Source organism: Dendropsophus ebraccatus, chromosome 4 (assembly GCF_027789765.1).
Source record: "Dendropsophus ebraccatus isolate aDenEbr1 chromosome 4, aDenEbr1.pat, whole genome shotgun sequence".
Taxonomy (NCBI): Eukaryota; Metazoa; Chordata; class Amphibia; order Anura; family Hylidae; genus Dendropsophus; species Dendropsophus ebraccatus.
The window spans coordinates 138,655,413-138,678,491 of NC_091457.1; the positions used below are offsets into that span (position 1 = coordinate 138,655,413).

The following is a 23,079-nucleotide window of genomic DNA, read 5'->3' on the forward strand; positions in this document are numbered from 1 at the left end:
TCCAGACGTTAAAGGAGAAGTCCGGCGAAAATTTTTATTAAAGTATTGTATTGCCCCCGAAAGTTATACAAATCACCAATATACACTTATTATGGGAAATTATTATAAAGTGCTTTTTTTCCCCTGCACTTACTACTGCATCAAGGCTGGATAAAATGGTGATGTCACTTCCTGGATAAAATGGTGATGTCACTTCCTGGATAACATGGTGATGTCACTTCCTGGATAACATGGTGATGTCACAACCCCACTCCCAGAACTGTGCGGGCTGTGGCTGCTGGAGAGGATGATGGCAGGGGGACACTGAGGGACACGGCACTGGAGGGACACTGAACATGCCTCTGCCATTATCCTCTCCAGCAGCCACAGCCCGCACAGCTCTGGGAGTCGGGTCGTGACATCACCATTTTATCAAGGAAGTGAAGCCTTGGTACAGTAGTAAGTGCAGGGAAAAAAAAAGGACTTTATAAGCATTTCCCGTAATAAGTGTATATTGGTCATTTGTATAACTTTTGGGGGGGCAATACTGTAATAAAAATTTTCACTGGACTTCTCCTTTAAGAGTGTATAATATATCAATGGAAAAAAAAATTGTTTTGATTTTTTTTATTCTTTTAAACCACGGTTCACTGAGAGTGTAGACTAAACCAGGAGTAGAGCTGTCAATCACAGCCTCTCCCGTGGGCAGCCCCGAGGACACAGCAATGGTGCTGCATCCAAGTACATTACATACACGCACAATTGCATATGTCCAAATACAACAAGGGGTTAAGTGCATCCTGACAGCGTCTTTTAGAGGTGCTCATCACAATCCCCAGCTCTGCTTAATTCCATATTCCTCCAGTTAGCGCACATTATACCTGTATTTCCAGGCGGCGCAGCTGGGTGACTGACTCATTCAGCATTATAATAACCCTACCTGATAATTCCATGTTCTGCTGGCAAAATAAGAACGGTGTCCTAGTGACCCCCTATACACCTCAGGACATAAGCTCTAAACACCAGGCATACCCTTTAGGTCTCAGAACCTAAGACGTCTTTGCTGAAATGTATCTTCTTGTAAGTCGGAATGTATTTGTTACTCACCTATTGTAAGACGTTGCAGAATGAGTACCAATGAGTGCCAACACACTGAAGAATAAGCTTTTTAATAGAAGGATGTTGCTGCTCGGTGAGGTACGTTGTGGCTAAGGGTGTGTTTTTTTTTTTTCAAGGATTCACCAAAGAAGTTTCACTTTCAATTCCAAGTGATTCTGACTCTAACAGAGTATATGAAATACATATATTAATATATCTTACTTCTGCCCAGAATCCTCTACCCTATGTGTGTCTGGGTGGTAAGCCAATGTGGTCTCTTTGCCACAATGGTTATTGTTCATCTTTTCTGTGGTCAAGAACAACAAATCTGTATATGTTGCGTTATAGGACTTAAATACGCTGCTATAAGGAGGGGGGGAGTATTCAATTTAAAGGGCATCTATCACATTACTTGTAGTCCAATCAGAAAGCAGCATGGTATAGAGGAGGAGCGGAGCAAACAGGACAACAAAGAGTTAATTTACAGCTACATCACCGGGCTATCTCCTCTGAAGTCAGCACTGTCCGCAGAATGCTGGCTTTCACACAGGTCCCGCTGTGTAATCCTTAGCTCTCTGCTGGCGACTAATCTCCCTCCTTCCCCTCCCCTCTCCATAGGTTACACAGGGCCTAACTGATGTAAAAGAGTTGATATTTCCTGATAATGAGCAGTGGATGAGAGAGAGGAGGAAGGGGGGACCTGGGGAAAGTCTTTTTGAATGTAGATAATGGCATATATGCCTAATAAACCCAATTACAAAGTTTCTTAAAATTGCCTGTACTATTTATATTTCTGCAAAAAAAAAAATATATATATTAAAAAAAAAAAATACGACAGTGACACTTTAAGGCTATGTTCACACTATGTAAAAACAACGACCACAATTCATAACAGCCGTTATTTGCACAACGGCCGTTATGAGCCTAAAACCTGTCTGCAAAGTGGACTGCATTTTCAGTACAATGTCTTCACTTCATACTGACTGACGATATAAGATTCAAAGGTGCTCATATGTCAACTCATTATGCTAAAGTTAACCCAACCCACTTCTGCTTGTTGGTTCAGCCAACAGTATAACATACTGACGGCCTCCAGCACCATCGGTCGGTGCAGTGAAGGGTTGGCAGTGTTGGGACTTTTCTTCCCACCCTCAGAGGGTTCTCAGAGGGATAAGGCAGCACCAGAGCTGTGCTGATGTGGATAACCGCCACTCAAAGGGGAAACTGCTGAACATTTATGTGTATAGGGAGAGAACTGTCGACCGAACAAACTTTAAACATATATGACCTCTAGAGAAGAGCGAATCCGAGCGGACAGTATTTGTACTACAGTAAGCATTATACAATCTGTAGTTTTGCAACAGCTAGAGAGACGTCTGTTAATAGGGGAGGCCATTAGAGATCAGTGATTGCCGGTGTCTGAAAAAGCTGGATGCAGCCCTAAGCCTGCTGGCAAAACACAGTCTGCATCCAACTTCTTTAGCCACCGGTAACCAATTGCCACAGGTGCTGGAGGTTCGCTCATTTCCAATGCCCACCTTCACTCACAGGCAGCTCTCCAGCTGCATAACTACAAATTTTTTGCCACAATACCAAACAGGAAAGAAAAAAAAAAAATACGCATTTTGGGACTAGACCGGACTCTATGCTAAACTAAAATAAATAAATAAATAAATAATAAGCTGTAGCAGCATCTACCATTAAAAATGGTTTTGACAAAGTGTAACATCACGTGAAACGCCCATAGGCCGGAAGCAGTCTCCTCTCGCTACTGGAATGTTTTATGAATTTACACAATAACGGCTGGATTTCTAATGGTGAGCGCCACTACAACGTATGGCTATAACAGGATCTGTAGATGAAGCTGAGCACCATCATACAGCCACAGGGTAGGATATATAAAATCACATATATGCCAGTACAGGTAGCCGGAGGGGGACTGCAAAGTGCTATTGGGAGTAGTCAACACAATGACTGAGTTAATATATACAATGAATTGACATTGAAGTGGGAAAAAAAAGACTGCAAAAGGGTAAGATAGAAAAACACATCTATCTTAAGGACTAAAACCTTAAGAAATACAAGGCATTGTGGATATACTGTACATTACTTCCAGGATACAATAGCAGCACTAACAGTTACATAACCAACAGTTGTCAAGGTAAATCATTGTCCTCCAAGTCAATGAGCAATGTCACTGTCCTTACAATATCCCATAGTAACAAAACGAAAAGGAATAGGAAATATTGTGAAGGATATAATGTAACAATCGGACCCAATCTGACTTGCTTGTATTCCGACATTTCTTATTAAAAGGTCGGCCGATGTCTTCATTACCTTCATTTCTAATTAAAGACTAAGAACATTTAAATACAAAAGGTTGTCTTGTCTAGTCTAGTCAAGCTGTTCTGGGGAATATTGGGTTAATATGGGGGGGGGGGGTCTCATTAGCAGCCGCCATTAATTAGCTGGAGCGGAAAGAATCTACAAAGAGCGTCTCTCTCTCTCTGAAGAAGCCCTGACGTCCAGGCATATGGCCTGTGTAATCCTGCATCTCTCTTGTGGTGAGGCTGTAGTGGAATTGCGCACTTGATGCCAGATTACATCTGATCTCTGGGGATCAGTAGCAGAACGCGCTTTGATCAACCCATTTTCAGGGGATATGTCATGTTAAACTGTGACACAGTATGGCTATGTTCACACAACGTTTTTTTCAGCTCCGTTTAAAATGACTTCCGTCATTTTGAGTCTAAAATAACGGACATTATTTAGCTGTCTGTCCTCCCCTTAGTCCAATGACTGGTGTTTGCACATTATTTTAGTTTGGGGTTGAATTTAATAGTAAAAACGGAGAAAGAACGGTGGAAAAAGAAAAACTAATAAACATCCGCTGTTTGCAAAAGACGTCCGAAAAATAATGATCATGTTCATTATTTTGACATCCACGGCAAAAACTTCCATTATTCAATGCATTGTGTCTTTCCATTGACTTCAATGCATTGCCATTGCAGTCAGTTAAAGCGCGGCAAAAACTTACCTTTTTTTAAATATCAAAATCGTCCGCCTTTTCTCTATTTTTGACGTTGTATGAACATAGCCTATAAGTGACCGCTGCCTATTTATTATTATATGTACAGTCAACAGTAAACCTGTTCCTAGGGCTGACCAGATGATGTGTGTATATATATATATATATATATATATATATATATATATATATATATATATATATATATATATATACACACACACAGTGAGTCCAAGAAGTATTTGATCCCTTGCTGATTTTCTTTGTTTGCCCACTAATAAAGACATGATCATTCTATACTTTTAATGGTAGATGTATTCTTACATGGAGAGACAGAATATTAAAAAGAAAATCCAGAAAATAAATCTAAGGAATATATATTAATTGATTTGTATTTCATGGAGTGAAATAAGTATTTGATCCCTTAGTATTCATTAGCAGTTCTGGCTTTTACAGACCAGTTAGACACTCCCAATCAACTTGTTACCTGACCTGAAGCCACCTGTTCTCACTAATCACTTGTGTGAAAAACAACTGTCCACAGAATCAGACAGATCACACAGATTTCAAGTCTCCAACATGGGTAAAACCAAAGAGCTGTCACAGGACCTCAGAGTCAGAATTGTTGACCTTCACAAAGCTGGAATGGGCTACAAAAAGATTAGTAAGGTGTTGGATGTGAAAGTAACAACTATTGGTGCAATTATCAGAAAGTTTAAAGAGTATAACATGACAATCAACAGACCTCGGCCCAATGCTCCAAAGAAGATTTCGCCTGGTGGGGTGGCAATGATGCTGAGAACAGTCAGAAATCGTCCTGCAACCACTCGGCAGGAGTTAGGAAATGACCTGAAGGCAGCTGGGACCACAGTTTGCAAGGAAACAATTGGCAACACTTTGCGCAACAATGGATTCACATCCTGCAGTGCCCGAAAGGTACCCCTGCTGAAGAGAGCACATGTGGAGGCGCGCCTCAAGTATGCCAATGATCATTTGAAAGATGAACCAAGTTATTGGGAGAAGGTTTTGTGGTCAGATGAGACCAAAATTGAACTTTTTGGCCTCAACTCCACCCGCCATGTGTGGAGGAAGAAAAATGCTGCCTATGACCCCAAGAACACTGTGCCCACCGTCAAGCATGGAGGTGGAAGCATAATGTTTTGGGGGTGTTTCTCTGCCAAGGGTACAGGGCTACTTCACCACATCACTGGGAAGATGGATGGAGCCATGTACCGCACAATCCTGAGGGACAACCTCCTCCCCTCTGCCAGGGTTCTGAAAATGGGCCGTGGTTGGGTCTTCCAACATGATAACGAACCTAAACATACAGCAAAGGCAACAAAGGATTGGCTCAAGAAAAATCACATTAAGGTCATGGAGTGGCCCAGCCAGTCTCCAGACCTCAATCCGATCGAAAATCTATGGAGGGAGCTGAAGGTCAGAGTTGCCAAGCGACAGCCCACCAACCTTCATGATTTAGAGAGAATCTGCAAAGAAGAGTGGGCCAAAATTCCCCCTGGTGTGTGTGCTAAACTTGTGGTTAACTACAACAAACGTCTCACCGCTGTGCTTGCAAAGGCTTTGTCACTAAGTATTGAGTGTGTTTGGCAAGAGGGATCAAATACTTATTTTCCTCATTGAAATACAAATTAATTAAAATATATTCTTTAAAATTATATTCTGGATTTTTTTCTTGATATTCTGTCTCTCCATGTTAGAATATATGTACCATTAAAAGTGCTGAAGGATAGTGTCTTTATTAGTGGGCAAACAAAGAAAATCAGCAAGGGATCAAATACTTCTTGGACTCACTGTATATATATATATATATATATATATATATATATATATATATATATATATATATATATATTTATATATTGTGGTACCTTGGTTTAAGAGTAACTTGGTTTAAGAGCGTTTTGCAAGAGCTCACAGTTTTTCAAAATTGTGACTTGGTTTAAGAGCATTGCTTTGGATTAAGAGCTCCTGGTATTGGGTGGGAGTGCGAGTGGGGGAGGGGCAAGGCCTGCATAGCTGGGTCTACAGCACTGTACTCTGACCCAGGAAGTCTCTCTCACCTTCCAATTTATAGCAGATCCACTTCAGGCTGGGGCTTGCATCAGGGGACAGGACTGTGGGGGTAATCTCTTTATAGCTGTAACCCCTCTCTCCCCGGACAGAGAGTGCTGCTATACTGTGTCCACATCTGCCCTGCTCATTCCTTCATGCTCCCTGCAGTCTCTGTCAGTCCTTGTGTTTCCCATCCTCTCCATTCCTGCTATAATGTACCTGCACTTACACTTAGCTATACACACTGATGCTATAATGATTATAAAATGATTTTTGGGTTGTGGAACCAATTGTCTACATTTCAATGATTTCTTATGGGAAAATTTGCTTTGGTATAAGAGTGGATTTGGATTACAAGCACGGTCCCGGAACGAATTATGCTCGTAATCCAAGGCACCACTATATATATATATATATATACTACCCAGACCTTGTGCCTCCAGCTTTGAAAACAAGGATTAGGTGCTGAATAGAAACAAGGCTGATCCTTATTTCCCCAGATATGATCTGTTGGGGAAAACTCAGTAGGCCTTCATACACATAATAATTCCTGATTTTCTCAAATGGGAATGGCGATCAGTACACAGAGGGTCCAAGTATAACCTCCAACTATCCAATTTTTTTTCTTAACCAAAGTAAGGCTGGGTTTACACCACGATTTAACATATACGTTTTATGAAAGAAAAAAAAGCAGATGCAATTGTGTGCATTCCGTTTGGATCCGTTTTTTCAATAGACTTCCATTATTAAAAAAAAAAAAAAAGATCAAAACTGATTTTTTTTTTTAAGTTAAAAGTAACCAAATTTAAAAACGGATACATTAAACAGACTGCGAAAACTAAGTGTAAACCCAGCTAAAGATGCTTAGACACCTTCTTTCAAGTTCTCTCTTTTCTGTTTGCAATTTTTTAAAATTCAATCTTCAAATTCAATAGATAGAAGCTGTCCCATTGACCTGAATGAAAAAAAAGGTTACTAGTAGAGATGAGCGAACAGGGTTCGGGTTCGAGTCCATCCGAACGTTTGGTATTTAATTAGCGGTGGCTGCTGAAGTTGGATAAGGCTGTAAGGTTGTCTGGAAAACATGGATACAGCCAATGACTATATCCATGATTTCCACATAGCCTTAGGGCTTTATCCAACTTCAGCAGCCACCGCTAATCAAATGCCTAAAGTTCGGGTTCAGATGGACTCCAGCATGCTCCAGGTTCGCTCATCTCTAGTTACTAGGCATACTCTGTGACCTTTGCAGGGATCATTCATCAGGGGAAGAGGCTGAGCTGTGATCACCATTGTCTTTTCTGTTTGCTTGAATCTCCTTTGGCTGTAATGCTGAACAGTTCACTTCCCTGCAGGCTTCTTTTTTATCATTACAGATAGAATAGGATAGTGGAGAGAATGGGAACTGCAAGGATTTCAGGATTACAGTAAAAATAGACATTGTCAGATGGATGATTAGAAGAGACATCACTAAAAACATCTACCATGGTGGGTCACTCATACTCACTCTAACTGCATTCTCCTGATCTGTCCCACTAGTACTGGCAGTTGGTCTTTACTGCACTGCAGGGTCACGGTTCAGAGGTTAATTTTACCAACTTTATAGGACCCCCCCCTTCCCCAATTAAGGCCTATCCACCCACTCATTGGTGTGTGTGCAAAAGTATTGTTTTCCACAGCAAAGATATGAGAATAATTTGTCCTAAATGTGTCTACCTCTCCCTGACCCTTATACACCATACTGATCCTTCAATATTTGAACTAGACTGCTATTTGTGCCTCCAGCTTAGAGATCAACAGGATTGGGTGCTGAATAGTAACATGACTGATCCTTATTTCCCCAGACATCATCATACATGAAGTTCTGCTCACTTTTCTCAAATGGGAATAGGATCCTTAAGACTGCTGACCATTAACATGTACTACCAGCCACAACTCATCTGACAGAGCCAACTCAAAACTAGTGCCAGCTGCCTTGACTCTTCTGCTTGTACCTGATGCCATGACTCTCGTTCCTGAACCCAACTCTGCTTTCTGGCTGTCAGCCTACTACTGACATCGGCACCAGTCCCACCTCTGCCTGTTTCCAGGACCATCTTACTTGCCTGGCTAGCCCTTTCCCACAACAGGACTCCTTCTAGGAAGTATAAAAATAAATGGTACAGCTTTTGGCCACCATGCTTTATTCTTATGCTTTGCTTCACGGCCGCTATCTGGGAGCATCCAGTTCTTGTACTCAAGCTTGCTATCTGCAACCCCTCCAAATCTACAGGACAACTCCACTGGCTGAACCTCCTTATCTGGGACCACCTGTATCCCAACAGTTGGGGGTGACATGCACAAAGCCAAAGTGGCTAAAAGACAAGTCTTGAATTTGGTATAACATAAGGCGCTGCCTCTTGCCTATTTTTCTTTTCTCCTATATCCTTTCGGGAAGTGACCTAGAGCCCTCTAATACCAGTAGTTCTGCTTTGGCTTAAACCTATTCTGACCCTTATAGACATGCACAGAGAAAGGGGAATAAGCCACTGCCAGATACCTCTGGCTGTAGCTTTTCTCCCATAAAAACTAAGGATTGGGCATACTGACATCCAAATTACCCAATCCTTTTTAAAATCTGCGCCATTGGATGGTCAGCCAGTTTAGCTACTATTCACCTAATATACAGATACCTGGATAGCTGGATCTGGCAATGCTCCACATATCCATACCTCAACTCTGCGACCATCTTTATTGTACTTGTGGAGGAACCCATTCTATAGACAAAAAGCTGTAAAGTAGGTCAATGTAACGGTGTAATCCACACCTAGTAGTGATAAAGGATGTGCAGGCTTGAAGAGCAATTCCACCAGGAGCTGATTTGCATTGTATAACTAGAACTCCTAGCAAATGTTTCCTCTCTGCATACCAATCACAAGGAAATAAAGCACAACAGAGGAGTCAATGAATGGGAGCGGAGCTGCATGGGTGCCTCTTACATTTCAATGTTGCATTTCAACCTTGTGTGGACTTATTTCCCTTTCCATGGTAGCCAGAGGGACTAGCAACATGGTCATTTCAGATGCAACCAGTTACACTGTACTTTACTTAGCACCCATAGAAAAAGGTGTCCCCTATTAATTCATTACATTAATTCTAGTCCTTTCCAAGTCCTCATCTTTGTATTGTTTTCTCTTTCTGTGACTTACAGCCACCAACACAGCCCATCAGTGGTGGACACACTTGTGTATGTACCCCTACAGTCATCTCACTATTTGTGGCCCAGTACCCAGGGCCGTATTAACAGCTGCTGCCGCCCTAGGCACTAGACCTCAAGTCGCCCCATGATTTTCTAGTTTCTGAACATCATATTGATACCTGATCAGTCTTAGGCCGCATTCCCACATTTACTGTACGTCACCACATGCAGCTGAAACCAGACCCTCATCCGGTAACCAATAGGGGTATGGCCACTAATCCTGGTAACAGCACATGACTACTGAGGAAGAAATGGGAGCCTGGTTTCGGCCACATGGATAAACATTATCTAAATCAGGTTTTTTATGGTTTTAACTGCACAAAACGTAAACAAATTTCCACATTGAATCAATGATTAGAGCGGTCTGCATATTGTCTGAAGGAATTCTCACCACAGGATTGGTAGGTAATAGCTCCAGGCGTCACATTTATTACCAGACCTGAACAATACTGCCATACTGTGACTGGATAACACCGCCATACCCCCCAGACCACAGGTGCCTAGTGGTAAAATGGTGAGAGAACGAATGTGGAATTCCAGCGAATGTGGAATTCCAGCGAATGATTAGCGAACGTTTAACAATAATTTTAGGTTCAGATCTAAATCAACTATCAATGACACACGAACGATTTCTCGATCGTTGCCTGCAATTACACAGAACGATTATCGTTCAAATTCGAATGATATAACGATTTTTCGCACGATAATCGTCCCGTGTAATAGGGCCCTAAAGGCCAGTTCACAGTTCATCAGTGCCAAATCAACTAGGAAAGTGTTCCGCACATAGTGTTCTAGTGGAATTTGAGTGGAATTCACAAGGAAAGTGTTCTACCCGGAATCACCTGTGGCGAAATTCTGTACGGAAATGTGAAAGGAGACACTGATGGATTCAGTGCTGAAATGCAGTGCTGATTCCTCAGTGTGAACTGGCCCTTATAGGACCCTTACTACTGCAGGGTTAGGGCAAATACTCAATGCTGCCAATAACTGCTTTAATGGCAGCATTGTGACTACTGAGGTAAAAGCTAGGTTGTAGGGCACTGCTCATAAAGCAGAAAACCAGTATAATATGGGGGTAAGATACCTGAGCGGAGAGAAGCAATATCTTTTAATAAAGCGGGAAAAAAATAAAAGTGAGAGTTGGTAGCTGCAACAGTGTCTGACTAAACCAAGGCCATTTATGGGCTCATATCACGGCTATTTTTTATGGGTTTATTTTTTAACTTGTTGGGTCTTCCAGACAATATATTTATAATCCTTGCTTTATTATAGAACAAGTTTTCACTCTTAAAAGAGATAATCCGATCCGATAAAGTCACTCGGACATTCCAAGTGTCCCCGTTCTCTAGATCGCTAGGGCCACCCCCATTGGCTAGTAACTTTGTCATACACCCCTTTAACACCTCTGCTACTTGTTCATCTGCATCCATACTATAGTCTAGACTTATTACATACAAAAACTATGGATTTGCCCATAGCAACCAATCAGGTCTAAGCTTTTATTTTACCAAAGCCATTTGAGAAATGAAAGCTGAGCTCTGATTGGTTGCTATGGGCAACACAGAGAATCTTACTATTAACCAGCGTAATCATTCTGGGCCTATGTTTTTCTATGTACTGTTACAAAAATCGACATGTTTATGTAATATCTACAGTGATTGTCAGTAAGCTCGGGCCTATACAGCCCTGTGTGGGTTGTGGTGGCCGCCTGCCACAGGTTGCTTGCTTTCACTTTTCATTTCAGCTCCATTATCACTAGAAATCAATAGAAATATTGCAAAAGTCAGGATTACACAAGCCCTGGCTCCGTTCACACCTTTGCCATGTTCTCTAAGTTGTGGGTTCAGGCATTTATGAAATCAAAAACAACAGACAAGCCCCATTAGAAGTCCGGGCACGTAGCAGTAATGCTGTACATTAAATCTCATTCACTTTCCTACCACTTTAAATGCTGAAGATTTTAAGTCTCTCTGTCTTTACAAAACAAATAAACGTCAAATCTCTAGAACAGGCAGGGAGAAGCACTCAGACGAGCGCTTCACCCCTTGTCTCTTTAGCTGCAGATTCTATATATGGAGCCCATCTTTCTGTAGCGAAAATACAGAGAGGAAGAGAGGAAGAAACTTGACTATTAGTGGTTGCAATGGACAGTACAGAAAGTTTTTCTGGATTAGATGAACAAGACCTTTTGGTTTTTGTTGGAAATTAACATGCACTGAAAACCCACAACATATCTCCTTTGGTGGAGATTTTTCAGTGTGGATTCCGATGCAACATTTTCTGCCAGTAGGACATGGAGAGGCCACCAGTTAGTGTCCTGATGACTCGGTGTCCCATTACCAGATGGTTTTAAAAGTATGCCCGAGTGTTTTACAATGAATCATACACCATTGTCATAAAGGGGGGGGGCTGTCTATGTTTCATGCTGCCTGTCATTCTGACTTCATTCCTGATGAAGTCACCTTGAGTGATGGAACACGTGCGATTGCACCCTTTTTGATTGCCACGGGTTGTGGAATTTAGCATACTGTGCATAGTACCCACTTGCCTAATAAAGTTTACAGGTGGCAACATTGAAACCTTACAAGTAGTGCTGAGTGGCCCTGCCAAACTGTTCAGGTTCGACAATGTTCTGCAAACACTCAGCATTTGACTTCCAGCAGCTGGAGAAGATGGATGCTGCCCAAGCTGCCAGGAAAACATGGATACAGCCTATGGCTGTATGAATGTTTTCCAGGACTCCCTAGGACTGCATCCAACCTCTCCAGCCTGCAGAGAAGCAAGCCCCTGTGAACCTTGACACCTGGAATCTTTTATGAGGACCTTAATATACAATATGGCCCAGATTCACTATTGTAAGTGCTTTAAACTCTGGCGGAATTTACACCACAAATAGTTTTGTGCAACAAGCAGCACATTTATCATGAGTTTTCGCCACTTTTCAACCAGGTACGACCACAGGGAAAATGCTCCAACATTTAGGCCAACTAACAGTTGATCCAACCTAAGTGCCCTATTCCATGGGACGATTATAGTTCGCATAATCGTTAACGATAAACTATCTCAAACGACCACTATTGCGAACAACCTGAAATCGTTCACCCATTTACACGGAACAATGATCGTTACTTATGATTGTTCTTGCGGCCGTCCTGTCATCGCTATTGCGAACTACGTCTTATTTCATGTGAACGATTTGCGAACGAGCAACAATAAAAATAGGTCTAGGTCATATTAAGCGATTTCTTATTAAACGATTTCTCATCCGTCGTTTAATCGTTAACTGCTATTCAACCGAACGATTATCGCTTCAATACGATCGATTTAAGATTATCCGAACGATCCCGTGGAATTTGGCCCTTACACTGGACAGTCTTCAGATCCACCACATTTATCAATCGGCCTGACACGTTGGTAAATAGGAAAGACCTGAAGGCCGTCCATTTGCACCATCTAAGAACTAGAGACGGTTGCGTTAAATCTGGGCCATTATCTTATCCAAGACTGCATGACTTGTGCTGTCATTTTACATCCCATAACCATATTCATTGGCTACCTGGTATCTTGGATTTGTCCAACATTATCATCTTCTCAAAGGTACCGGTCTGTCAATAGGCCTTGAGGTAGCCCTCTAACTTAATCCATTATTCACAACTAAGGGTATCATGACGTACACAACAGCTGCCTCACCCAAGGAGGTAGCTGCCTGAATATAACACCTCTGTACCACGGCTGGTCTGGCTGCAGTTTATTTTTGTCTACCACAGTGTCTCCCCTCACTCTCACATGGCCATTGGCCTATTTTGGCTTGTGACTTCTTTTTTAGTGAGTGCTCATTGTTCTATTTTCGTCTGCTTTTTAACAAGTGTAAGCTAGGAGGAAGTAAACTTTAACTCGAAGATACAGACGCTATCTACTGAAATCTTCTACTAAAACAGGGAAATCCCAAGAGCCAGGTACTTTATTATTACTTTGCCCCTAGGAGCTCACATTGAAGCTTGTATCCTATGGATGTTTCTATTGCTCAGCAACTAAAAGACATCAAACTAGTGTGTGCATCTAAAGATCTATAGTACAATGTCAAACCCTAGTATTGTATAGAAAAACAGGTATTTTAGGGAAATCTATATCATATGACAGGTTTCAATATCTAACTGTAGTGACACATAAGGAAAAACTATTTGCAATTTTTCCACTAACATAAATATATCAAAATGAGGACTTAAAATAGAATATTTGTCATTAAGCTTAAGTTCTGTTAATTCACCCTTCAAAACTTATTGGCTATTACACAAGGCAATCTTTGGGAGGAAGTGAGCGCCAATCTGTCAGGTCAGCGCTAGTTTGCTGCTCGTTCCCCGCTCGCTGCCGGCGCTATTACTAGCACTGACAGCGAGCTAGTAAGTGTGTGACTATCGCCCATAATAGGACAAATATGGCTGATAATCGCTTCGTGTAATAGGGCCTTTAGGCTGGGTTCACACCTGCCTTGGAGGCCCTGTTAAGAATACCAGACAAAAAACGGTGCAGCATTCAGTCCTGTACAATGCCAGACACCATCCCAGAAACTCAATGGACCCTGTTAAGTGCTGTTTGTGTCTGGCATATAAAAAAAAAAAAAAAAAAAAATCTACTGGTGTTTTATTATTTTTCTCCCCATCTTATTTGTGCTACAAGTCACCGTTTTGTTTAAAAAAATCCACTGCTGTTGGTAGCATACAAATTTAACTATGTCTGGAATATCCCTTTAAGGATGCTGATCAGGTCTTAGATTTTTTTTTCTGCAGGATCAAGTAAATAATCAAACCATATAGCAGGATACAGAGAACACTTATGACTATGAGACTATCAAAATAGAATTTACAACATGCTGTAAAATCTCAGAATGACTGAGCGAGCCTTCCCTTTTCTCACTGGAAAAAGAGAAGGAATGGAGCTACACTGTGCTGGCATTTCACAAGCTCTGCGGTGACAGCCAGACATTTGACCATCTATGGCCAGCATTGCTCTTATTATGGCTACTTCCATAGAGACGAGTGCAGTGCACACAGGCTGTTGTCGCATTATTGTCATACAGCTGGTTCTCATGCCTAACAAAAATGTAATGTCAGATGGGGAATCCCAGTTTCTGAATTATTAGGTCAGGGTGTTAGTGCTGTGGTGTACTGTGATTGTGGTGTATAGTTTTATGGGGGGGTTTTATATGTTTTGTGGAACTCGTATAAGGACTTCGTGATACAGAAGTACAGTAGTTTTAAATGTAGCAATATTGCTCAGAAAAGCAGTATTTTTTTGCAAAAAAAAAAAAAAAAAAAAAAAAAAAAAGCCTTATATAAACTCCATGACCATGGCGATTCCTGGTCATACAAACAGAAACCACCAAATCAAGCTCCCTGGTCCTAGTAACCATCTACCAAATAGATTCATGTTAAAAAATCCATTCTATTGGATGACTGACATCTACAACCTCCATCATGACAGGGGAACAAGACAGAGATGAGCGAACTGGGTCCGGGTTCGAGTAGATCCGAACCAGAGCGATCGGCATTTGATTATCGGTGGCTGCTGAACTTGGATAAAGCCCTAAGGCTATGTGGAAAACATGGATATAGTCATTGGCTGTATACATGTTTTCCAGACAACCTTAGAGCTTTATCCAAGTTCAGCAGCCCCCGCTAATCAAATGCCGATCGTTCGGGTTCAGGAAAAGGTAAGAAGTTGTACCAAACAAATTGGTGCAGTAATTTCAGGATATGTTCACACTGCATATTGTTCTGTTATTGTGGCATTCCGAGGGTAGCCTCAAATGTTCCATATTTCACTCTTTTGAAAGTATTGCGGTCATGGACAAATATTTGCACCATTCAATGAAGCTTTCCTCAGCAACGCTCTCAGAATAGGTGAGGTCTCTTACTCTGGGGATTGGGGGGGGGGGGGGGGGGGGATTTAAAATGCGCAGTATAAAAACAATGGCACGCGCATTTCACACACTTAAGTAGCTTTGATGTGCAAGTTGTAGTCAAAGTGATGGTGAAGATCTTACAAACATCACATTCACACAAACACACACAAAGTGTCAAAGTAGAAAACAACAACCAACACTGTTTGTAAAAAACATTAGAAACAATCATATAATTTCATGAGAATCCTAACTACCCACTAAACATTAACAGATGTCCGGGCTTCAATGATGCACCAACATTTCCCACCACAGAGGATCAGCACAGATCCTATAGACCAGGGTTCCCTAACCTGCCCCTGGCTGTCCAGGTGTGCTGAGAATTGTAGTATGGAAACAGCTGGAGGGCCACAGGTTGAAGACCACTGTTTTACACCACAGCCAAATTGTAATATTTTTTCATGTTTTCTGAATACTGATTACAGTCATTTTCATGCATCAGTATTTGGTCTGTATTTTTATCCACAACTAGGAGGGGAACAGGAACAGTGGCTCACACACAGTAAAATAAAAGCATAACACAACCGTATAATAGGTATAAAATACAGCTGTATCATGAATCCAATGTGTTACATTAAAGGGGTACTCAGGTGAAAAAGAATTGTTTTTAAATCAACTAGTGTCAAAAAGTTATACAGATTTGTAAATTACTTCTATAAACAAAATATCAATCCTTCCAGTACTTATCAGCTGCAGGAAGTGGTGTATTATTGCAGGAAGTGGTGTATTCTTTAAAGTCTGACACAGTGCTCTCTGCTGCCACATCTGTCCATGTCAGGAACTGTCCAGATTAGTAGGAAATCCCCATAGAAAACCTCTCCTGCTCCGGACAGTTCCTGACATGGACAGAGGTGGCAGCAAAGAGCACAGTGTCAGACTGGAAAGGATACACCACTTCCTGCAAGACATCCAGAAGCTAATAAGTACTGGAAGGAACAATGTCAGTCTGTGTACACATTGTAAAAATATATGTACTTTTACAATGTGTGTGTATACAGATGTTTAGGTCCAAAACATGGCCACATTTTATATCTATTTTACGATTATATTTAGCTTTTACAGTGTGTGAACACAGGCCTTTGTCTTTCATCAGACACATTTTGTTTCTCTCATTACAGGTGATGTGATCATGTTATTCAAGGATTTCTATTAAAGAATGTAAAGGGGAAATCCAGAAGATGGGAAAAAAAAAACATACATGCAGTATGCAATCAGATTCCACTTTTCATTCCTCACTCTTTGGAAAATGAAAGGTGGAATCTGATTGGTTGCTAGGGGCGACTGAACCAGTTTCACTTTACACCATGTTTGATAAATCTCCCCCAGTGTGTACACTTACTAATACTATACACTGAATAATTTTACTATAATTTGGCCAACATCTTTAATGATCAAGTCTCTACCTGCAGAAATGACATAGGCCCGAGTTCAAAAGGTATATCCAGTGCAACCAAATGGATGACCCCGATTCTAAGGTGAAGTCTGATTGGCTGTTTCACTGCCTGCACTCCCTGTGATAGAAGAGACTCTGCTGTCCAATATGAGCCGTGCATCAACACTTACTATTTATGGATAAACCTTTAAATATAAAAATTGGAGTTTTCATATATATATATATATATATATATATAAAAAAAAAAATGCTTACAAACCAGATTTATAAATCTGATACAGATGTTCTCAGCTGTGTCCAAGTCAGGAGGCGCAAAACATTGATCTGGCTACCATGAGCGAAACAATATTGAATTCAGAAAATAAAAAATTAAAGGGGTCTTAGTTAGTTAATCACTGAATAGGACACAAAAGGGCAGAGGAAGGGGGACCCCTGACCCAAGCTTACCATTTCAGACCAAACAGGGTCCTAGTGGTGATCCCTTCACCTAGTTAGCATAATAGGACATGCTATTATCATTACACACATTTTTTCTGCAGCTTTTTTTTTTTTTTCTTTTTTTTTGTAGTATTTTTGGAGATTTGTTTTATTATGTGTCTTTCCCCTCTATTACTAGCCAGGTGATTCAAGAACTTCTCATGGACAATGTGAAAAATATGCCACAGAAACACACTTACGCATGGGAGGAAAATACTTGATACTGATGGCTGAACCTACTGCCAGTAGTGGGTTCAGATGATTTTGGTATAAAGTGTAAGGGGACCTTAACCCTTAGAGGACGGGGCCCAATTTAAATTTTTGCGTTTTCGTTTTTCCCTCCTTGTGCTTAAAGGGGTTATCCAGCGCTACAAAAACATGGTCACTTTTCCCCCTACTGTTGTCTCCAGTTCAGGTGCGGTTTGCAATTAGGCTCCATTTACTTCAATGGAACTGAGTTTGGGTGGGATTTTGAAACTCAGTTCCATTGAAGTAAATGGAGCCTAATTGCAAACCGCACCTGAACTGGAGACAACAGTAGGGGGAAGTGGCCATGTTTTCGTAGCGCTGGATAACCCCTTTAAAAAGGCCATAGCACTTGCATTTTTCCACCTAGAGACCCACATGAGCCCTTATTTTTTGCGCCACTAATTGTACTTGGCAATGACAGGCAGAATTTTTTCATAAACTACACTGCGAAACCAGAAAAAAATTCAATGTGTGGTGAAATTGAAAAAAAAAAAGCTCATTTCCTTTATTTATTTATTTATTTTTTCGTTTTTACGCCGTTCACCCTGGGGTAAAACTGACTTGTTATATATGTTCCTCAAGTCGTTATGATTACAACGATATGTAACATGTATAACTTTCATTGTATCTGATGGCCTGTAAAAAATTCAAACCATTGTTAAATATATGTTCCTTAAAATCGCTCTATTCCCAGGCTTATAACGCTTTTATGTTTTGGTCTATGGGACTGCGTCAGAATTAATTTTTTGCGCCATGATGTGTTCTTTCTATCAGTATTTTGATTGTGCATATGCAACTTTTTGATAGCTTTTTATTACATTTTTTGTGGATTTGATGCGACCAAAATGCTTAATTTTGCACTTTGGTTTTTTTTTTTGCGCGTACGCCGTTTACCGTGCGAGATCAGGAATGTGATTAATTAATAGTTCGGGCGATTACGCACGCAGCGATACCAAACATGTTTGTTTATTTTTATTTATAACATGGGAAAAGGGGGGCGATTCTGACTTATTAGGGGAGGGGGCTTTTTTATTGATAATAACACTTTGTTTTTTTCTTTTACATTTATACTAGAAGCCCCCCTGGGGTAAGGGTTATTCCCCATGGGGGACTTCTAGTATAAGTACTCTGATCTCTCATACAGATCTATGCTGCATAGATAGATGAGTTAGGCACATTGATTGCTTCCGGCTGCTGCAGCCGGAGCAATCGAGTGCCGAGCCGAGATCAGCGCCATTACGGCGCTGACCCCGGAAGGAGTAAGACGTGTGGATTGCTCCTCTGGGACGTTGTCCCGGAGGAGTGATCGACCGCACTAGACACCAGGGAACAGCTGCATCAAGTAATCAGATGCAGCTGTCAACTTTGACAGCTGCATCCAATTACTTTATTAGCGGGCACGGTGATCGGACCGTGTCCGCTAATAGCCACGGTCCCGGGCTACGAGCAGCACCCAGGAGCGCGGTGGTTCAGAGTGCGGCCCCGCTCTGAACACATGAAGGCCGCCTTGGACGTACGGGTACGTCCAGGGTCGCTAAAGGGTTAAAGTGTCACTGTTATAACTTTCAAAATCTAAAAAGTAGATGTGATAAGAAGCAAGTTTGCAATATACATTTTTTTTCCTTTTGTTACCATGCTGTAAAACAAAGCTGAACTTACCAGAAATCCAGGTCCAGTCTCCTGAAGGCAGATTTTCTGACTTGTGCTGGTTGTAAAAAACCAAAACAAAAAACAAAACAGACTAAACAGGATTTCTGGCCAGTACAGAGAGTCACGGCTCAATGTGTCTGTCAGTCACATGACTGTCTTCTCTCTGTAAGTGTTAGATGGCCTGGGAAACACTGGACTTCCTGTTTTCTGATTCTTTGAGGGAAAAAAAAAAAAGTCAGAAAACAGGAAGTGCCTTGTTTTCCATCATAACAAAAAAAAAAAAAAAAAAAAAAAAGTAAATTGCAAACTTTCTTTAAATCACATCTACTTTTGGTTTAGATTTGGAAAGTTATAACGACAGGTACACTTTCAGGTGTATGGGCAGACTTCACGCTAGCTTAATACAATACTATTTGCAAAGCCATAATATCACTAACTTTTGGCAAAAATACGACCTTAAAAGTACCACCACATTAGGCTAGTGTGAACCTGGCCTAAATGTTCACACATGGCAGATTAATTTAAAAAATGTATGCAACTGAAAACCCATTTGATGCACATAAATGTTGTGGTTGTGCAGCACAAAAAGATAGATAGAAACACAGAAGACAGAAACATCGAAATACTGCCACATGTGAATACACTCTTAAAGGGTTACTCCGGTGAAAAAGAATTCTTTAAATGGACTGGTGTCTAGAAAGTTATATTGATTTGTAATATACAAATTACAAAAAAAATAAAATTAATTCCCAAGCCTTCCAGTACTTATCAGCCGCTGTATGTCCTGCAGGAAGTGGTGTATTCTTTCCAATCTGACACAGTGCTCTCTGCTGCTTTGCTGAGTTTTTAAATTAAAGTTAAAAATTACAAATCTACATAACTTTTTGAAACCAGTTAATTACTTTTACCCCTTTAAGAAAAGTAGACCTACACAACGTCATGACCACACCAAATATGCAGTCTTTCATACCAATCTTCCATCATCATTGAGAACGATGGTAGGAGGGGCAGTGCCAAACTTACCATGGTACCTGCCATGGTATCAAAACTATTGCAGCAGTTCTAGGACTTATAGCAGAAAACTGCAAATTGAAAACGAGGATGTATAATATTCACTTTAAATGCATATTTGGTGCTAAGGTAAAACACCACATGTGCAAAACCACAAGAACTCTGTAATAGAAATAGAAAAGTGGTTCACCTAGTATTCAAAAGGAAAAGTGTGTAGAATACATTATCTATGATCTTCAACTTTTCATATTTCGACAGCCCAAGGAGGAGGAAGGGTGGACGATGAAGAGTGTTTGCACAATATGATAATAGGTGGTGTACTAATAACAAGTATTACTATCAAATATTATCATTACTAACACTCCTGCTCTACTCTAAAGCCCCTATTACACAGGCTGATCTGGAGGAAAAAGCGAGGGCTGAATAGTCAGATCAGCGTTTGCTTGCTTCTCGTTACTTGTTCGCTGCTGGCACTATCACATGCGCAGACAGTGAGCGGGTAAGAGGAAGAGGGAGCTACAGGAGGGGTTCCCCGAATGATCTTGTCCGGGTAGTCCGTTAGAGATGGTGGCGGTCTGCTGCCGCCGCTCCTATTACTCGTAGCGAAGGCCAGAAGACCGTTGGTATTTTTTGTTTCAACATGTTGACAGACAAGGGTCAGCCGACATCACGCATGTCGGCTGATTGTTGCCTTTTAGGGTCCATTTACATAGAAAGATTATCTGACAGTTTATCTGCCAAAGATTTGAAGCCAAGGCCAGGAAGGGATTTGAAAAGAGGAGAAATCTCAGGCTTTCCTTTAGGACCTGATCTCTGTTTATAGTCTGTTTCTGGCTTTGGCTTCAAATCTGTCAGATAATCTTTCTGTGTAAAAGGACCTTTTACAGGAGCTATTACGCCAAGTGATTATCAGCCTTAACAGCCGATAATCAGCCAAGTACGGCCAATAATTTCTTGGAGTAATAGGGCCTTAGGGCCCTATTCACACGTCCGCAATTCTGTCCGATTCTGACAATCTAGCAATCACCGGGCAGCCCCTTTGCAGCTACCCCCCCGGGCTTTTACCCACTCGCCGCTGCGTGTGACAGCACCAGCAGCAAGCGGGGAACGAGGAGCAAAGGGGAAGATGACAGTGGTTGTTTGCTCCCTTCCATCGCCCCGTGTAATAGGTACTTTAGGTTCGCTCATCTCTAAAAAGGACAAACACACCTAAGTCCTATTCCCACAATAGGGGAAATTAGAAGAATATGGTGCAAGAGCAAAGTGGCAGCCGTCAGTCGGGTCACTGCTTTCACTTTCCATACAGCATAAGAGCCAAAATCTCTTCCCCTTTTCTCTGGAACTATAGTACTCTGTATCTGTTTCATTTAGTCATGTAAGCAAATTATTTAGTAACATTTTGTACATGTGACTTGTCTGCCACGCTGCCAAGCAAACAAAAAAAAGCTATGTATTTAGGTAATGCGAGATTTTACCACATGCTGGAAAGTGATACTGTCACTAAAACTTTTGATATCTTGTGTTAAAAGTTTTGATCAGTTGTGGTGTTGGTGCAGAGACCTCCATCAATCGTTAGATATAACCGGGAGAGGCCTTTGTAAGTATAGAGCCCTCCCCCTGCGACAAGTGGAGCCCAGGAAGGAAGTGCACGGCCGAACGCTTCTCCTGGTTATATATTATGATTGGTAGAGTTCTCAGCACTGACAGGTCAAAGGTTCTTTTAAGTGACAGTCAAACAATACAAAAATATGGCCGTAATTGTGAGGTAAAAATACTGCTGTATTTTCAATGTAATAATGTGCTCCAATTAAGTCAATGGGGAAATTGGCCGTCAGAGCACATCATATAGAAAAACGTCCTAAATTGATTCTGACCATATAAATAATAAACGTGCCCATTGCTTTTTGCAAAAGCAGATGGTAAGCAGAGTTAACGCAATGTTTTATTTTCTCTCAAAATTACGGCCGTATTTTGCTTTTATTGTTTGAATTTAAGCAATAATCTGTGTGTATGCAGGCAACGATAAAAAAAAAAAAAAAATGGTTTATGAGTTGTTGATCTCATCTTTTGAGCCCACCCTAAAATCATTATTGATCCTTCGCTAATCTTTCGGTGTATGTACACATTGTTTGTTCGTTTGCTAGGATCAAACGGGGTAAATGATCGTAATTATGATCGGAATTACAATTTTAATTAACGACTATCGCTCCATGTAGAACGGTGTTCCCAAAAGCTCTGGTTTGCAATCGTTTATCGGTAATTGGCGAAAGTGAAAAATCGCTATCGCTTTGGAGTAACACGTGGGCACAAAAAATGCTGCAATAAAATAAAGAAAAAGGCCACAAAAATGTGTGAAAGTGTGTGATACCAGGCTTAAGCTATGTTTACACACTGTCAAAATGACGGCCATTTTTATTGGACAGCAGTCATTCTATAAGGTTGGGTTCACACTGCGTTTTTGCTGTCCATTTAGCAGAAAAAAAATAGATGCCTTTGTGTGCTTTTTAGCGTGGACAAAAACGTCAACGACAATGTTTTTTGCACGCTAAAAAACTGATGTATTTTGAGCCCTTTGTTTTTATCATGGAAATCGATGGAAAAACGGAAGCACACAAATGCATCCATTTTTTCCATTACATTGATCCGTTAAACAGACAGCAAAAACACAGCGTCTACCTGGCCTTAGGTATAAAAGTAAAGGTAGAACAGATGCAAAAAAAAAAAACAAAAAACGCTCACATGAAACCATTGGTCTGCTGCGGACTCTGCAGCAAAAATCGTCGGCAGATCCTTGTTGTCCATTTGCATTCTGTTATTATATGGACATGAATGTCATAGGAAGCTAACCTGCCTGTGGCTCCCAATATGACTTCTATACTTCTATACTGAATGCGTGTCAATAAGCGGCACATCACTCTGTTTTA

At 41.0% G+C, this 23,079-nt stretch overlaps 1 protein-coding gene across 6 annotated transcripts in view; it reads right to left on the reverse strand.

Moving 5' to 3' along the window:
- Positions 1 to 23,079, reverse strand: part of SFMBT1 (Scm like with four mbt domains 1) — a 70,569-nt gene that overhangs the window by 41,837 nt on the left and 5,653 nt on the right. Inside the window, exons 1-2 of one of the 6 annotated variants that reach the window (XM_069967164.1) lie at positions 7,686 to 7,730; positions 7,469 to 7,583 (exon numbers count right to left, since the gene is read on the reverse strand). The exons of 3 other annotated variants lie outside the window; for them this stretch is intronic. The gene's annotated coding sequence lies outside the window, so the exon portion shown is untranslated. Of the gene's footprint in view, positions 1 to 1,086; positions 1,106 to 7,468; positions 7,584 to 7,685; positions 7,741 to 23,079 lie in introns of those variants that run through there. 2 more of the 6 variants (XM_069967163.1, XM_069967165.1) reach the window with 2 other exon arrangements.